Genomic DNA, 17,170 nt, shown 5'->3' on the forward strand with positions numbered 1-17,170 from the left:
AAAGCTTCTACAAAGTGTGTTGAGTTTCGATTAGCTGTTATCTCCTCTTTGTCTGCCTTAGGACTTAGTGGGGAGCAGATGTCTGAGGTCTCTTTATGAAAACCAGCCAACGTCAGGGCCCAGCCCTGCCCTAATAGAGCACAGGACGGCAGGCGTCCCACCTCACTCTGGGTGCTCAGCCCCAAAGCTGGGAGGGAGAGGCCCACGGCTGGTGGGTGCAAACTCCCCTCCCTGGCCAGCCTCCCAAAGCCTCTCGAGGTGTGGTCTGCCTCCATCGGCATCCCAGCATGGCGAGGTGGGGGTGGGGAGACTCATCGCAGACTCTGGGGCTCCACCTCGAACCTGCTAGATGTGAAGTGCTGCAGGCGGAGCTAAGACTAATGTTAAGACCAAAGCTAAGACTAATCCGGGCTCTCTGTGTGAGGCTCATGCACCCAGAATTTTGAGGACCGCAATCCTGGGAAACCCCAGCGAAAGAGAGAGTGAGTTTTGATCCCTTCCAAGCAGCAAAGGCAGCCGAAACTGGCTCTTAAGCAAACGGATCCTGGCGGGGCGGGTGGTGGAGGAAGGGGCTAGTGGGCTTGCCCTTTTGTTGCCCCTGCCCGTGCGGCCTGAGGAAGTCCTAGGGGCAGCCACAGAGCTCAGCAACGGGATTAAAGATGTTCACGTGCAACTTGAAACAGGCCTGGGTTGCATTTTAAAATTCCTTCTTTGCATTCTTGGCAGTTTTTTTCATTCCTGAATATTGTGAGTGCTTTAAACACGGAAGTGGCAGCAGTGGCCAGGACCTCTCTCAACCCATTCAGGGCCTTTGCTGTAAAGGGCACGCTTGGAAGCAGGGGGTAGGGGGGCTTTGGGTCCACTGGAACCTTTCACCCCGGCCCCTTCAGTGATGTTCTTTAAGACCTGCTTTTCTCCTATCCTCCTCCTCTGCTCTTCCCACTGAGAAGAGGGTAGCAGGCTTGCTCCAAAAGTAGCAGCCCCAGGGACAGCCCCCCACCGCTGCCCCCCAAGGCCCCTCGCAAGAAGTCACCTGCCACCACGAGGGCTGCACACGAGATGCTCTGGGAGCTCGTCCCCTCATCCTGTTGGCTCCGCTGCCTGTTCTCTTCTAGGTCACTGAGTAAGACCAGTGAACTGTGAAAGATCAGACCTCAGGGTTCCTGCCAAGAGGCTGGAGGAAGAAAGGCCACTTGACGTCAGGTTTACCTGGTCTATGCTCTCGTACATGCCCTCTCTAATTCCCACGTTACCTAGACCTGACCTGAGTACGGCCTTGCCCTTCCTGCCCTGAGAACAGCATACCCACCAAACCACCAGGAGAAGCCATGGCTGGGCCCATGCTTTGGGGCTCCTCCTTTATTGGATAGAGTCTTCCCCCCGACACCAGTTTGGTCTTTCCCACAATAGTAGTAGTCAATGGGGGCCATTATCCCTCTTTCAAGGAAAGGGAAACTGAAATTCAGTCAGATTGGGCTCCGGATAAACCCAGCTGTCCCCAGGTGACAGGTGCGGTGGGCTGAGTCGGCTGCTATGGGTAAAACTTCCTGAGATTGATTTATCTCCCCAGGCTATGGGATCATGTACAAATTGGTTTTCTATTACTTTCCAGGTAGCCTCCCGGAAGTACTTGTGTATGGCATTCTGCCCTCCCCGGTGACTTCTATCACTCTTCTGAAAGAGGAGACAGGAGCTGCCCCAAGTAAATCAGGGTCATGGTTGATTTCTGCTGTGCAGCGGAGACTTACAGACATTTTGTGCCATGACACATAGTAAGAAATACATGGCAACCCAAAGCACAACACACCCACCCACACAAGTTTTCCAGAACCACACTTATCCCTAACATCTGTCACGCATTCTTCCCAGCCCCAGCACCCTTGGACTATTCAATTTTTTTAATACTGCTTGCATCCTGCTCAACGGTTCTTATAACCCAAGAATAGGTTCTAACCCACAGTTTGAAAACTCTGCTCTTCAGGCAGAAAATCAAGCTCTTAGTGGGAGACAGGTGAGCAAGTCTCACAAGGTAAGAAAGTTTGCATCTCACATTGCATTCTGGTGAGATCCTGAGTCACACCAGTCACGGCCCATCAATACCTCCCGTGGCAGGTAAGCGTTTTCTCACGTTGGCAGATCCCACAAAGAGAACACTAGCAACTCCTTGATTTCATTGAAATAACGTGAAATAAACACGACATTCCCTTTGTCAGCAATCACTTGTTATTCGTCACAATCACTTGGGGTGGGGATGGCTGGGTTTTATTGTTTTGTATTTATTATGTTCGGTTAGCCAGCATATTGTACATCATAAGTTTTTGATGTAGTGTTCAACAGGACGGCTGTTTTATAAAGCTGGAATCCACCCCGGGTCGGCTGAGAATCAAAGTCTCCAGGGAAGATGGGCATATGCATATGTATTGGTTTTAAGTGTCCAGATGATTCTGATGCTGCCCGCCCATCCATTAGCATTTGGGAAACAAACTCACCAGCTTAAACTTTGACTTCGTGTCAGCCAAGGCAGGGGCTCAGCAGTAGTACCCCTCAAACCTAACTGTGCAGCAACTCCGCGTGGGAGTTTCTCCCTCCGACGCGTGAAGCATTTGGGGCTCTCTGCAGAGCCCAGCCGCAATGAAACCTGATGTCTCATTTGGCCCCAGGTCTTGTGTGTCCTTGTCGTCTCAAGTAGATCACAGAGTGAAGTACCAGGTGCTTAATACTTGACTCCAGGAGCTCTGTAGAAGGGAAGTGTGGACGGAACAAAGGCTAAGGGCTTCTTCCAGGTCTCGACCTCCCAGGGCATAGAGGTCAAACACCATTTCTGGGAAGGCCAGTACACTGATGCAAGAGCTCGCTGGTCCAGGAGAGAAGGAAGCATGCGCTCATATGTAGGCCGCGCTTTGCTAAGAGACAATTCTCATCCTCTGCTGACCCAAGAATATTCTAGCTTAAGATCCGGATGCTGCCATGCTGTGGTAACAACTGAAAAGCTCAGTCACTCAGCCCACGGGTGTTTACTTCTCTCTCGCACGAGTCTCGTTGGAGGGGGCTGGCCAAGCTTCCCGCAGGGAGCGTCTGTAGTTCGGGTTACGCTGCCATCACAACCCAGGGTCACTGAGCCACAGAAAGTGAGGTGTAGTAGGGATGGCAGTCTTCGCTGCCCTGGCCCAGAGGTGACCTTTCCCTCACCGTGCTCACCGCGACATTGGCTCCTGCAAGTCCCACGGCCCAGCCCGTCTGCAGGGAAGACTGGGAGATGTTGGGGTGCACAAGGGTATTAGCAGAACTCTGTTTCTGCCATAACACTATATCTTGAGCATGTGTGACTGTGTGAGTCAGTGCTTAGTTGAGGGCAGTTTTCTAGCCATCACCCTGTCTTTTTCTAAATTTCTAAATCTCACTGTACTCCGTAGGCCTCAAGGGCCCGTCGTCTGTGCCCGGCTCAAACACGGTGGCTCAGAGAAGGCTTGCTGTGTGCCGTGGGTAGGTGACCATGGCATTTATTGCCCAGCCAGGGTGCTTGTAAGCACAAAAGGGGGTACTATTAATGATTATATTAGGGCACCAAACATAAATGGTGACTGTCCTAGGCAGATCAGGACATATGGTCAACCGCCCACGGACTGATGCACAAACCTTCATCTCAAGAGACACTAGGTTACGTTAGAAAGTTTTGCACTTTCACAAACCCATAGCAAAGGCAGGTTCTCCTAAGAAATTTAGAATTAAAACAATAAAATTGATACAAGTAATTGACTTGCCTAGGCAGAGCTGTGAGAAAACCTTTTGGGACCAGCAAGGATATCAATCCTTTCAGTGCTTCAGTGTGAGTGGGGAGGCGAGTGGGACGGTGGCCAAAGCCAAGCTACTCCCTTATTGGCGGGGTCGGGGGAGGTGCCGGGAGGCAAGCTCTATCTGCGAAGTAATGGAAAGTGTCAGCTTTGAATGTTCAAAACGCCATCTGTCAAAACAGGGGCATTGACTGCCTCGCTGGCATCTGGAGAGTCCTCAGGATACAAACCTGTACACGAAGACTCCGTTTTCTCCTAGTGGGACGGACACCGCCTTAAGGATTGCATTAGGGACCCAAGGAGAACTGAGCAGAGCTGCAGAGAGCTCCGGAAGAAAAGCCCAAGTGAATATTTGTTAAAACTGGCCACGAGATTGTCATAACTAATCCATTTCTTCTTGGGGGAGGGCGAAGGGAGGTGCAGAGAAGAGAAGGGACATCTCTGCTAAGACGAAAAGGCCAGAAAGAAATAAGCATAGAGTCATCGCCCAAATTTGACCGCGAAGCTTTCTTCAGCATTTCACAATCTCCACACATACTTGGTTTTCTGAGTCTCCTCATAAAGTCGGGAGACTCACAACGAGCACTTATGGAGGGCTTGCCGGGTGTCGATACTGCTCAGGGATTCGTTTATCCACTCGTGCACTCCTCACAAAACCCCCCTCAGGTAGGTGCCATCATTACCCTTGACTTGCTGAGGAAGAAACCGAGACTCAGAAGGTTGGGAAAATTTGCTGAAGAGGGCGCTGCTGGTGAGCAGGGGGCCAGGCTTCAGACCCCGCAGGCCGGCCCCAGCGTCCGAGCTCTTTAGCACGGCGCTGCCCGTCACAGGGGCCTGATCCGAACGAACAGAAAGAACTGGTTTTATTTCCGTTTCGTGATTATTTTCACTGCTGTATATTCCAGACATAGGCCAGTGCCTGGAGCTCAGTGATTGTTCATGAAATGAATGATCGCATGAGTCGGCAAATAGTAGACTCTTGATGAATACGCACTCTCAGCAAGACTGGAGTGGTGGGAAGTAGAATTGAATTGTAGAAATGGCCCAGGACCAGAAGTCAGGCCTCTGGCTTCTTGCCCCGGCTTCTGCCCACCACTTTTTCTCTGGACCTTGATGTCCTCAGCCATTTGAAGATATCCTGCCCTCCCACATCACAGAGCTGTTGTGGGAAGCAAATGATACGATGTATGGGACATTGCTTTGAAAAAACTGTAAAATGTATACAAATTATATATGTATGTAATTACATCTATGTATACAATTATGTGTGTAATTATTGCTGGCAACCATATAATAATATAATAATAATTGCTACTCAGGACAGGTGGGGACTGAATAAGGGGAAAAAAGAAAAGAAAAAACAACTCACATTCAAAATCCTACCCCTACCAGGACCCTGACTTACAACAACAGACTCTCAGCGGCAAGCATGCCCAGACAGGAAAGTGTGGCTGGGTCAACACAGTCCGTCCCAGCTGATGGAGAAGACTCGAAGTTTCTGTACTACTTCAGCGCCATGGTTGGCCGTATCACTGTTCTTTATAGTCATTCCTGAAGACAGAGTGTAGGTGAGACTGAGAATGGATCTGGGCTCTGGAGGACCGTCAGTGTCTGTTAAGAGGCTGACCGACGGCGAGTTTCATCCTGATTGTATGTTATCTTCAAATCTCCTCATATGTCACTCCTGAAGGGAAGGGACACAGGACCTGTGGTCAACCCACACAGCGCTGGAGATTCCAAGCCGGTGGGGGAGGGGGGTGGGGAGAAAAGAAAGAGCGAGCAGAAAGAAAGAAAAGTGGGGGTGGGGGGTGAGGAGGAAGGAGGAAAAAGAACCCAGAGGGAAGGAGGGTACTCTCTGCCACTTCCGTGATTCACTGTATCTGCCACTCGGACGGACTCCCTGGACATGCTCGGCTTGGGCCAGGCCCCAGGTCCTGCCAGCTCCACCTCACGCACTCAGTCTTCCCTCCAGAGCCACCTCCCAGAGGGCCCTGTTTCCCACAGGGAAGCTAGAAACTTGCCCAGTTCCCAGACCTGTGTTCTTTCTATGTGAGCAAAGGGCTTATTTCTCCTCCGTTTCTCATCTGACTTCTTATTTTGATAAGCATCTTCAGACTGGATACGGGCTGGTGGTGGCGGGGGGACGGTGAGAGCAGAACAAAGGGACACTTCCGGTGGTAAGGCGGGACAAGGATTGCCAGGGAGTGAGACCCGGGAGAGGGGCCCTGATTGCTGTGGACTGGGTATGTCTTCGGAGCTCAGGACGAGCAGAGAGCAGGAGGCTGGGGGGCTGCTCACCACTTCCTGGGCTCTCAAGCTCCTTTATTAAAGGTTTCACGAGCCAGAAGTCACGTTGCAGGGTCCACGGCATCTGGCGTCCTCTGCCCCCCCTTTCACAGTGCTGCTGGGGACACACTCTAACTGTCCTTCCAGGGAAGTCAAAGTGGCTGTCAGAACACAAGACTCTCAGAACGATGGCGGCACAAAAGGTATCTATCCGTGTATTAGGCAGACATCCCCTAAACTGGTGTCGGCTCTCTCTTCTGGAAGGTGTTGCAGGAAAATAAAAGGGGAGAGGCCGATGGCATTGTTCCATGCTCTGTCGATGAGAAAACTCGGGCGTTTTACGCAGGAGGAAAACACTCCATTTGTTCCCTGCCTAATACGGGGGAGATCCCAGCTGGGTGTTTCTTTGCCGCAAACAGGCAAAGGATGGGAAAGGAACAGGAGAGTTCAGTTCTGTGAATGAAGGTCATTCGCTGTCAGAAGTCACCAAACCTGTATTTCAAGGGACATCTCTCCAGCTCTCAGTCTCCAGGGCTGGCCTGCAGCCCTGAAGGGACTGGGCTTAGCTCCAAACCCTTTCAACCTGAGTGAAACCCTAAGATGTCTCTCCCCATTTTCTGCAGACGGGGCTGCTACCTGAAATGCTCGTGTGTTTGTGTTGGAAAAGATGCCTGCTGCCTTCCACCCTGGTCCAGGCTCCCCAGGGGCTGAGGAGGGGAAAAGTCGCTGATGTAATAGCCCAGCTTGGGATTTGCTGCCATTTGCCGCTGGGACGGGAGGAAGGCAGCACACAGCCTCTCCCCTGCACAGCAATGCCACAGGGAGGCTGGGCAGAGCGCCAGACGACCAGCCGGTAGAACAGTCTTGAAAGTGAGGGCTCGTGCTCTTCCCTAGTAAGCCACCTTGACAACACATCCCTGGGGGGTGTCGGGGTGCCTCTTTGTGCCTCTTTCTGTCCCAGTCTCTCACCAAGGAGCAGTTCCTGCTACTCTCCATCTAACAAGACTGCTTATACGCTGCCCCGGCCTTGGGTGTTCAATAGCATTGCCTCTGCAAGCTTCACGAACCATGCCCTGCTCGTTGGCCCCCAGCATCCCCCCACCATCCTGTGCCAGCCACACACTGTCCCCCCTTCCCCAGGCCAAGCTCTTGCATCCTCTCACCAGGGAGGCCGGACTCGCTTCGCCCCTTCCTGAAAGCTTCTTGGTGATCTCCTCCTGCCGCCCAAGGGGTGTGGGGCAGATGCAAACAGTGACTTAGTCCGTTGATCTGCTTGGGGCCAAGGTGGAGAGTTGCAGTCACCACCAGCTTGAGTTCTGGGGACAGCAGCGCTGCTGGGGAACGAACCCTCCTTTGGGCCTCTTCTCTGTCTCCACGGAGAAACGAGACAGCATTTTTAAAATGTGAACCCAAAAAGATCCCCTGTGAGGGCCTGGACTGAAAATCAACATGGACATTGTGGGGGCCTCAGGCACCTTGTCCCTTCAGAGCCATCCCAAAGCGGCGCAGGGCTTCCAGTCTCCAGAGGGGACGGAGCTCCTGCTGGTGTCTGTGGTCAGGGCCTGGACCCATCTTCATCCAGGGATCCGTGGGCTGTGTGGGACTCACCCTTAATCCTACACATCGGGGAAGCAATTCCCTCCTGCGGAAGCTGGGAGGAGACCCAGAGGACGTAGGGGGTAGGAGGGCAGGCAGACAGGGCTCAGGCACACAGCGGAGACTTTACTATGGGGGGGGTTGATATTCGGCCACCAGACCCCACTGTCCGGGTCCCTGGCACCTAGATGGCTGTTGCCGGCAGACTCTCAATGCACAGTGTGCTGAGGTTCTTCAGGGAATCCGGAAAATCATTTTCCTTTACACAATGGAGGCTGTGTTATGTAAATTCAAAAATACAATAGGGGAAAAATACAGTAGGGGAGGAAGGTGAGCACCGTCAGCTCTAGGGGAGAAGAGCCAGACAAGGGAGGTCCGCCCAGATTCCAGCTTTTGTTAAACTGCTGGGGTGTCAGGGACTAGCTCCTCCCGCCTCCCACCTTCCCTTCCTCTCTCTCCCCACCCACCACCACACTCCTGCCTCTCTGACACTGTGATGAGAAACAGCGGCCACACAGCTCGCACCCCGGGCCAGGTACGGTTCCGAGTGCTTTTCAGGACATTTAGCTCTCAGAACTCTCTGAGGAAGGTTCTGTTCCTTCGCAGCATGGTCTCCTTCCCTCTTGTTGCCTCTGTCTGTACTACACACACCCCCCACACACACACCTGGGGTTTCTCTCACACACACGCGTTTCCACACACACCCCACACCGCAGGCCTCTCTCTGTCCCTCACACGCAGCCAAGTCTATGGTCCTTCTCTCCCCGGGAAGGAACAGCTGCAGAGAACGAAGACCTTCAGCAGTTTCCCTCTTGCTTGGGCATCAGGAGACCAGCAGAGCTATCCTGAGCTGGGGTTGCCTGGGGGTCCCCCGGCGCTGAGACCCCCTAACTTGATTCAAACTTGTGAGAAAGGAAGGCACACCTCCCTGCTTTAGGGGATCCCTGCTGACTCCACGCTGGGCTGCCTGGCCTTGGGGGGGCCCAGGGCCAGGGCTGGGTCTGCTGGGGGTCTGCCCTCTCTTCTGAGGGAGGAGACAGGCCAAGAGCAAGGGGGAAACGACAGAAGACAATCTCCTTTCCTGGCGAAGGCCAGGTGGCAGCAGCACCGAATAGAGACCAGGGAGCCTGGATTCGAATTCTGACCGGACCCCTAGCTGCATCAGGATGCCTGGCGGGTCACCAGCCCTCTGTGGGTCTCTGATTCTCCCACAAGGAATTGGATTATAATAGTTTTTTATCTTAGGGGCGGTTCTTTCAAACAAAATCAGAGAAGCCCCATCTATGCCCCCATGCCGGCAGAGGCGGGGGGACTCAGCGCCCTCCTCTCGGCCACAGCCCTGGCCAGGTTTGTTCTTTTCATCCAGCTTCCAGAGGGCAGACTGTGGGCCTTCCCCGGCATCGGGGTGTGGGAGTGTGGAACGTGGGTTCCCTGTCCACCAGGAGCTTACAGTCCAGGGGGCAGAGGGACAGGCAGACAGACAATGGCAGTGCTCCTTAACAGGTGGCATGATTCTCACAGGCCACACACAAACAGCATTTGTTCAACTCAGAGGAAAAGGGGTCTACAATTGTTGACCCACTGCTGGATCTACACGCAGAAGAACTGAAAGCAGGGGCTCCAAGAGATATTTGCCCACCCCTGTTCAAGGCAGCATTATTCACAATAGCCAAGAGGTGGAAGGAGCCAGGGACCTTCGACAGATAAAGTGATAAGCAAAGTGTGGTCTATATGTACAATGGCACATTATTCAGCCTCAAAAAGGAGGGAAATATTCGGACACATGCTGCAACACGAATGAACCTTGAGAACATTACACTAAGTGAAATATGGCAGTCAAAAAGAGAAATACCATATGACTCCACTTACACGAGGTCCCTGGAATAGTGAAAGTCCTAGAGACAAGGTGGAATGGTGTTGCCAGGGGCCGGGAGACGGGGCATGGGGAGCTGTCAGTTCGTGGATACAGAGCGCCAGTTCCTCGAGACGACAGTTCTGGGGATGGATGCTGGTGACGATTGTGCAATAACCCAATGTATTTCCTGCCCATGGACGGTACACTTAAAAATGGTTAAGATGGGAAATTTCATGTTATGTGTATTTTACCACAATTAACAATAATTTTTTAAAAATTGTTGAGTCTTCGTCTCCAAGCGTGGCCAAGGTTTGGCATGGACTGGGGCGGAGAAGGGTGAAGATGGCTGCTCAGCCTGCTGTGACGTCAGGCCGCGGCCCCGCCTCTCCCCCGGGGCATAAAGAGTCTTCATGGTCTCCAGGCCTTTGCATGTGCTCTTCCTGTCACCAGATGCTTTTCCCCTGGGTGTCTCCTTGGCACAAATCCAGCAGGCTCTCTCCTCAGAGGTCACCGCCTCAAAGAGCCCTCAGTAACATCCCGAACTAAAATAATGTTCCCATGTGCGCGCGCACGCACACACACACACTCACACTCACACTCACCTGCCACCCTGCACCCACCTTAGTGGGATTTACTTGCTTCACGGGACTTACCGCCATCCCTATGCTGGTATGCAGGTATTCCTTTATTTGTTTCTTTTCTGATCCCCCTGCCAGAACACGAGCTTCACCAGGACGGGGACTCTGGTTTTTGCTCACTGTTCTCTCCTGCCCCCTCCCCCCGTGCCTGGCACTGTTTTAGGCGCCGATAGGAATCTTTTGAAAGAATGACGACGAGTAAACAAGTGAATGACAGCTTGCCTGTACGGCTCAGCAAGCCACCGCGTCGGAGCATCTGGTCACATGCCTGCCTGCCTGGAATTGTCTTTTTTGTATTTCTCTCTCTCAAGAACCTGGCAGGGAGGTGATGTCTGGTGGAGGACGGGCGTGGAGGATTTGATGCCGAATCACAGCTAAAGAATATCTATTGCCGTCTCCTCTTCTAACTTGGCTTTACGGTTCAGATACCAGGCGAATGACAGATGGCGAGCTGGGAAGGGAGAGTCAGTTTTAGAGAACAGAGAACTCAGGGTTTAAAATAGAATCCGACAGTTTTTGAGGTGGAGAGGGCCGCAGACTTGGGCTGGGCTTGAAGCAGTGAGACAATATCCAATCGCAAATGGACTGCGTGGGCCTGGTGACCACCACCCCCGGTGACGCGGACAGGCCCCGGGCTGCCCTCCGGGTCAAGCTCCACCTATACCCAGGGCACCAGGAAACACGTCCGCTGAGGAGGACAAAGAGCTGCTGGTGGCAACAAGGACACGGAGGAGAGGCCCCAGGAGCCTCGGGTAGGCACACAGAATGAGCTGTGCTCTCCAGGCTCGCTCAGGCCAGGGGTCCCTCTCAGGCCAGGGGTCCCTCTCAGGCCAGGGGTCCCTCACACCGACTTTGATGAATCAGATGCTCCAAATTCCTCATATACCTCAGCGTGTTTTAAGAGCTTTAATTTGCCCTTCCCCCCAAATTAGGCCAAACCTAAAAAAAAGCCGACTTTGAGTAAGAATTATATGAAAAACTGAAGAGAGAATGGCGATTTCGTTTGATTTTTCAAGGCCTTCAAGCCAACTCCCATTGGAGTGTCATGGCGTGCTCATTCGTGAGGCCTTGCGTCCCACCGCTGGACTCAGGCTCTCCAGAACGGAGGGAGTGCGGAAGGTCCCGGGGCCGGTGTTTCTTAAGCTGTGGGTTGCAATTATTTTTCAGGTCCTGAAATCAATTTAGCAAATCATAAGGAGAATTTGAACTGGAAACAGAACAGAATTAAATAGATGATATCACAGTGTATTGCACATGGTAAGAGTAAGCGTTGCTTCACGAAACTCCTTGTTCAGTTCTACACAAATATGGGTGTGTCTACGGCACTGCAATATGAGCTATGTTTCATAATATGAGTCCTGGCCAAAAAAAAAAGAAATTGAAAGCTACCCACCCGGGTCCATTTTCTGTATAGGGCTCAACACTCCTATATCCAGCCAATGTTTGATCATTCCTTAATTCCCAAATGTATTAAGTGCCCGTGGTATGGAAGGCACCGTTCTGGCCTGGGGAAACAGAGATGAATGGAGAACACTGTGCTAGGCAGGGTCCTGGCGGGAACCAGGTGGCATGCATGCTCTAATTGGGTAATACGAGAGTTTAATAAAGGAGCTATTTACCTGGTGGGCAGGGTATAGGGAAACCTAACGAGATAGTGCAGCACCCAGGGCTGTGAATTGCAGAGCAAGGCCGGAAGGGGTGAGGGAAGGGAGGTGTTCCCAGAACCCAGACCTATGCAGAGAGGATTTTCTCGCAGGAGGCGTCGCTCTCAGTTCAGGGAGGCAGCCTGTTCTCGGTAACCCGGCAGGGAAGGAGTCACAGGGATCAACATCTCGGCCTCACTCTCCTCTCTGTCCATCATCTCCTGCAAATGAGCCCCACCCTGGTCCACCAGGCCCAGGGCGCCATGATGCAGTCACGAGGGAGGGCAGGGTGAAGGGGCTGCAGGATGGAGTTCAGAGAGAAGATGACCTATACAAACAAAATCCCTCCCTTCCAGGAACTTCTATCCCATGGGTGGCCCGGTATATCACCCAAAAATCCCACAGGTGTTCGCAGGTGTTCGTGAAGGACCTCTGGAAGCACCTGGGAAGAAGTAATTGCGTCCTCAGGTAGGGTCAGGGCAGGCTCACAAGGGAGAAGGCTGCCCAGCACCCTTTCCTTGGGAACCACCTTCTCTGTTTCCCTCCCTGCAGAGGGTCCTGGTTGGTCCGAGACATGCCGCAGGGGCCAATCAGAGTGAGCCTTTACCCCATGGCTACAGTGATTGGCTCAGGGAAGCCCCAAAGTCCAACCCCACAGAATCCTCCATGAGGATCTTGGAGCTCGGGACGAAACCTGCCTCTCGCCTCTGAATTCAGGATGCTGGGAGGTTGTGAAGTTGGAACTGTTGGCTGGCGTCTCTCACCTTTCCCCAGTAAAGGTAAATATTCAACTTAGGAGGAAAACATGGAGGCCGGGCAGAGACTCTTTTGACTGGGAAGCAGTTTGTGTTCAGTGTTACGTTCTATCCAGGCTTATACTGCATGCGTGGTCGTTTCTCTTTTAAGTTAGTTGGAGTTGAGCTTCTGTGCTGTGCTCTGGCGCTGGCGAAGGGGGCAGAAATTGGATGAGGCTCTAACAGTGGCCTTGGGGCAGATGCTGGATGTATGAGCATTCATGAAGGGGGTTCAGCAGGGAGTGACACAAACAGATGTGCATCTTAGAAGGCTCACCCTGGGAGCTGCGTAGAGGACAGGTGGAGGTGAGCAGGCCTGAGGAAGGGGGGTGCTGTAGAGTGTGGGGTGAACTCAGCTGGGGACACAGGGGAAGGACAGCAGTGCTGGGATCCAGGAGGGACTGAGGGAAATGAAAGAGTCTAGAATTAGTACCTAGGCTCCAGTTTGGGGGAGAAGGTGGATGATAGCATAAATGGGATCTTATTTCCCACATCTCATAACTTTGAGGGCTTTCTCCTTCCTGGCCACCGCGTCCTGAGTGCATTCTGGGTTTATCCATCGCATATATAAGACATGGGGCCCAGAATAGAAAGTCTTACTCCAGACGTGGTTTGACCAGTGGAGGAAAGGGTCATGACACACGTTTATGAATGTAGCCCACCCATCTGGAGCATCTTCCTTGAAGTCATTGCACTGTGATGACGCATTGAAATTCATTATTGTCTAAAACCCCTAACTCATGTTTCTCATAGGCTCCACACCATTTCTGTAATGGGGGGGGGGGTATTTTTAAAAGTGAGTAATTCTTTTAACCTATCTGAAATGCCAGCCTATACCATTAAGTTTAGCATGTCTTCCCTACATCTCCAATTCTTTCCATCTGATTGAATTCAACAAACAAGTATGAAGTGAAGATTCTGGAATGGATACTAGGGGAAAGGCATGAAAAGGACATGTTCTTACTGTTTTCAAGAAGCTTAGGATCCAATGATAGATAATGAGGTATAGATATAATGATTAAAGATCTCTGGATCAGTCTCTAGTTGTGAAATGTTGGTATGGAGTGTTGACTATGATATTTAAGGCTCTGGAAATATCTACCATGGGGTTCACCATAGCATCTTCACAGGCCAGTAAGTCTGAATGTTTTCACCGTGTCAACTTCTGATTTGCCTGTTATCTGTCTACATTGTAGATAATTCAGATTAGTCACCAGCACTTCATCTCTTGGGACTTTGCCCTAGAATATGTCCCCTGAGTCTATGGGGTTGTACCATTCTCTGCTTTCTCTTTTCTGGGGTTGATCTTTTGTTTATTTCCCCAAATCTCACTCACTTCTACAGATATGCCTTACAAGAGGTGGTAACAGAAAGCAGGCTTCCTAATATGCCCTTTGCAGGTGTTGTGTAAATTCTCTTCAACTCACTCTTTCCTCCTCCCCTTCAGTAAACTCCCACCTACCTTGGTCCTTATCATCTGACAGCATGTTCCAAAGCAAGTCCTGCTGGAACCACTCCACCATCAGCCTCTCTCTAGCTCTCATGGGTCACTGCTTATTCAGTCCCAGGCTGTGGGCAGTGCAGTGTGCCCCCACACCATATGGTGCCCTGTATCTGGGGAGCTTGAGGGGTCGTGGGGGAGCCTGACACAGACGTCTCAGGACAGGGCAGGCTATTCAAGTTCCAGCAGACCCATTCATCCTACCACTACTTTTTGAGTGCCTAGTGTGTGCCGAGCACTCTGGGAGGGAGGGAGCCCCTGGGTGATGGGGGAAGGCAGACCTGCGGAGCCCAAATGACAGAAGGAGAGAGCGGGCAAATGGCTGGCCCAAGAAAGGGAGGAGCGTGGCTTCCCTGTGCCACAGATGTGTGGGCTGGAGGGGATAGAAGAGGCTGTCAGATGAAGGCGCTTGGCTTTTATCCAAGGGCCAGAGGAAACCACTGAAACATTTTAACCAGAAGAGATATGCTCAGACTTGTCCTACTTCCTTCTTTCTTTGATAGCCTAGAAGCTCAGAACTGAATTTGCAGCCCAGTGCTAGCAAGTAGAGGGCCATCTGTGTGCAATTTGGAGATTAATTTACCTTTCCTTCATCGTATTACCCCTTAGGCCCCATGTCCTTACTTACTAACTTCCATTGTACTCCAAGCGTCTCTGCAAGCCCCGCCGCATGGAAAGAAATCAACCCAGGCAGCACAGTCACTCTCATAACGCCCCCTGAAATAAACATTCGAATGCCCATTTTCTACAGAGTGAAAACTAACCTCGGAGAAATTCGGAACTTGCTCTTGACCTTCGCCTCATCTCACTCCTTCCGGGGACTTGTTCAGTATCTCGCTTCCCCCAACAGATGGCAAATACGAGGAGGCAGAGACCCTGTCTGCCCTGGGAGTGACGTGGGAGGGTGCCCGCCTCGTGCCCAGCGGCTCACGACGAGCGAGCGGGGAGGCCCCGGCCCGGACTCCCCACCACGGACGGACCCTCCCTGCTGAGGCTGCAGGATCCCTTGACTTGAGCGCCATCCACTCCCCTCCCCAGCACACTGTCCCTTCCCCTCCTGCTTTGGCTCCCCGCCGGCTGCCCACGAACAGAGCCTCTCCCCTGCCCTCCACTTACACGTGCTTTTAAAGAAGACCTGTCCTTTTGCTGTCAAGTACACGGGGTAACTAAGACCAGCTGGCTGCCTTTAGACCTGGACCTGCAGGGCCGCCGAGAGCTGAGTGATTCTGCTCTGACCAGCTCATTGCACGGTGCATCAACTCAGGCTCAGAGACAGTGGGGGGCTCCCCAAGGTCCCCCAGCTGGCTAACAGCAAGTGCGGGGTCACCCTGGTTCCCAGGCACCTCAAAAATGTTCTGCGTGGCATCTGCAGGGTCAATTCGTTCATTTGGAAACGTAAAGAGTAAATGTTTAATTTGGTCTGCTCACAAAACGAAGTCGTCTGATGTACTGAGAAGGGCGGGGGAGCATTTGTTTTTAAGAGATTCTAAGCCGCAGCTGCGTGGTTTGTTCTGGCCACCACTCTGCCTGCGATGTTCAGGAAACATCCTCACAGGCTCAGGGCCACAGCTGTCCTCCACCTCTCCCCACTCCCTCACGACTGCCTCCCTGGGCCCTCTCATCTGTTCACAAGGCTTCACCCCCCCCGCCCCGCCCCGGCACTTAAAACCTGGGGAGTCCCAGGGAGTCGTGAGCAGGCGCTGACACGCTTGGGGCACTCGTGTGCCCTAGACACTGTCCTCAGCACAGTGCGTAAGTGGGCCCATTTCCTCCTCCCTGTCATCCCAACCCGTGGGCAGAGCGGCAAACTAAGGCCCTTAGGGGTAAAGGATTTGTCCAAGGTCGCAGGTGGAGGCACTCCCAGCCCCCCCCCCCCCCCCCCCCGCTGCCTGACTGCTTCAGGTCCCCTTTAGCAGGACAGGACTGTCTGTAAAGCTCAGCTCTGGCCCAAGGTCCCCTCTCCTGAGCTCCACATCCCAGCAAACAACGGCCTACTGGGGTCCTCACCCGGCTGCCCCAGACCAACTCAAAACTGATCCAGCTCCTCGCCTCCGAACAGGCAGGGTGCCCGGTGTGCAATGGCTGGCCCTCCCTCCCTTCGTTTCCTTAGCCACCAACTGCCACCTGTTCATTTTATTCCTAGATACTTTCAGGCCTGCTCCCTCCTCCCAGGGTCCCGGTCACTGCTCGTGGCAGTGGTCTCCCAAGTGGTCTGCGTGTCCAGCGCTGGCCAGGGCCCCGCCCAGCGTCTCGCCCCCAGCCCCGAGCCCCCAGCCTGCCCTCCCCATGAAGTGTCAGCACTGGAGTTCTAAGAGCGAATCTGAGTTTCTTCCCGCCAGCCTCAGCTCGCGGTGGCCCAAGCGTGACCACGATGCTCTCTGTCGCCACATTGCTGGCCTCCACTGGGGCAGGCGGCCTGGCCTTGGCTGCAAGACCCAGTTCCCGGGCCAGACCATCTGCTGTCACCCATCTCTGCTCTCACACCCGCTCTTCCTTCCCTGGAATGCCCTCCTCCCCGTCCCTCGTAGACCAGAACTGGTCATTTCCTCCTTTGCTCCAAGCCTGCCCCTTAAACTTGGGCTCACCGGGCACTTTTTCTAGGTTGTAATGACATACTTTCCCATCGCCCCTCCCCCGCCAGCAGCAGGAGCTACGGTAGGTCGTCATGGCTCCACAGCACAGAGAGGATTTGTGTCCACAGATCTCTTTAGATGTAGGTAGATGGGTGCTGTGAGGATTCATAAAGCTCTGCCAATCGGTGCCACATATAAACCTTCAGCCCTGCCTGGGCCCCTGTGGGCCCCCGACACCCCGGACCAACTCCATCCTGTCTATACCTGCCACCTCCTCTCCCCAGTCCCTCCAGCCTCCCAGCACCACCCCCAGTGAGGCCCACCCCCACCAGCCCAGGACGCGAGTCCCTCCCGTCAGCCACCACATCCTTAGCCCAAAGGCCCTTAACCAAACTGGGAAGAATAGTCAGAATCTGCCAAGGGCCGGTGTCCAGAGCGCCTCCCCAGCCCCGCCCTCTGCAGTCCCAGCGGGAGCCACCCAACGTTCGAGCTC

Source organism: Ursus arctos, unplaced genomic scaffold (genome assembly GCF_023065955.2).
Source record: "Ursus arctos isolate Adak ecotype North America unplaced genomic scaffold, UrsArc2.0 scaffold_10, whole genome shotgun sequence".
Lineage (NCBI taxonomy): Eukaryota > Metazoa > Chordata > Mammalia > Carnivora > Ursidae > Ursus > Ursus arctos.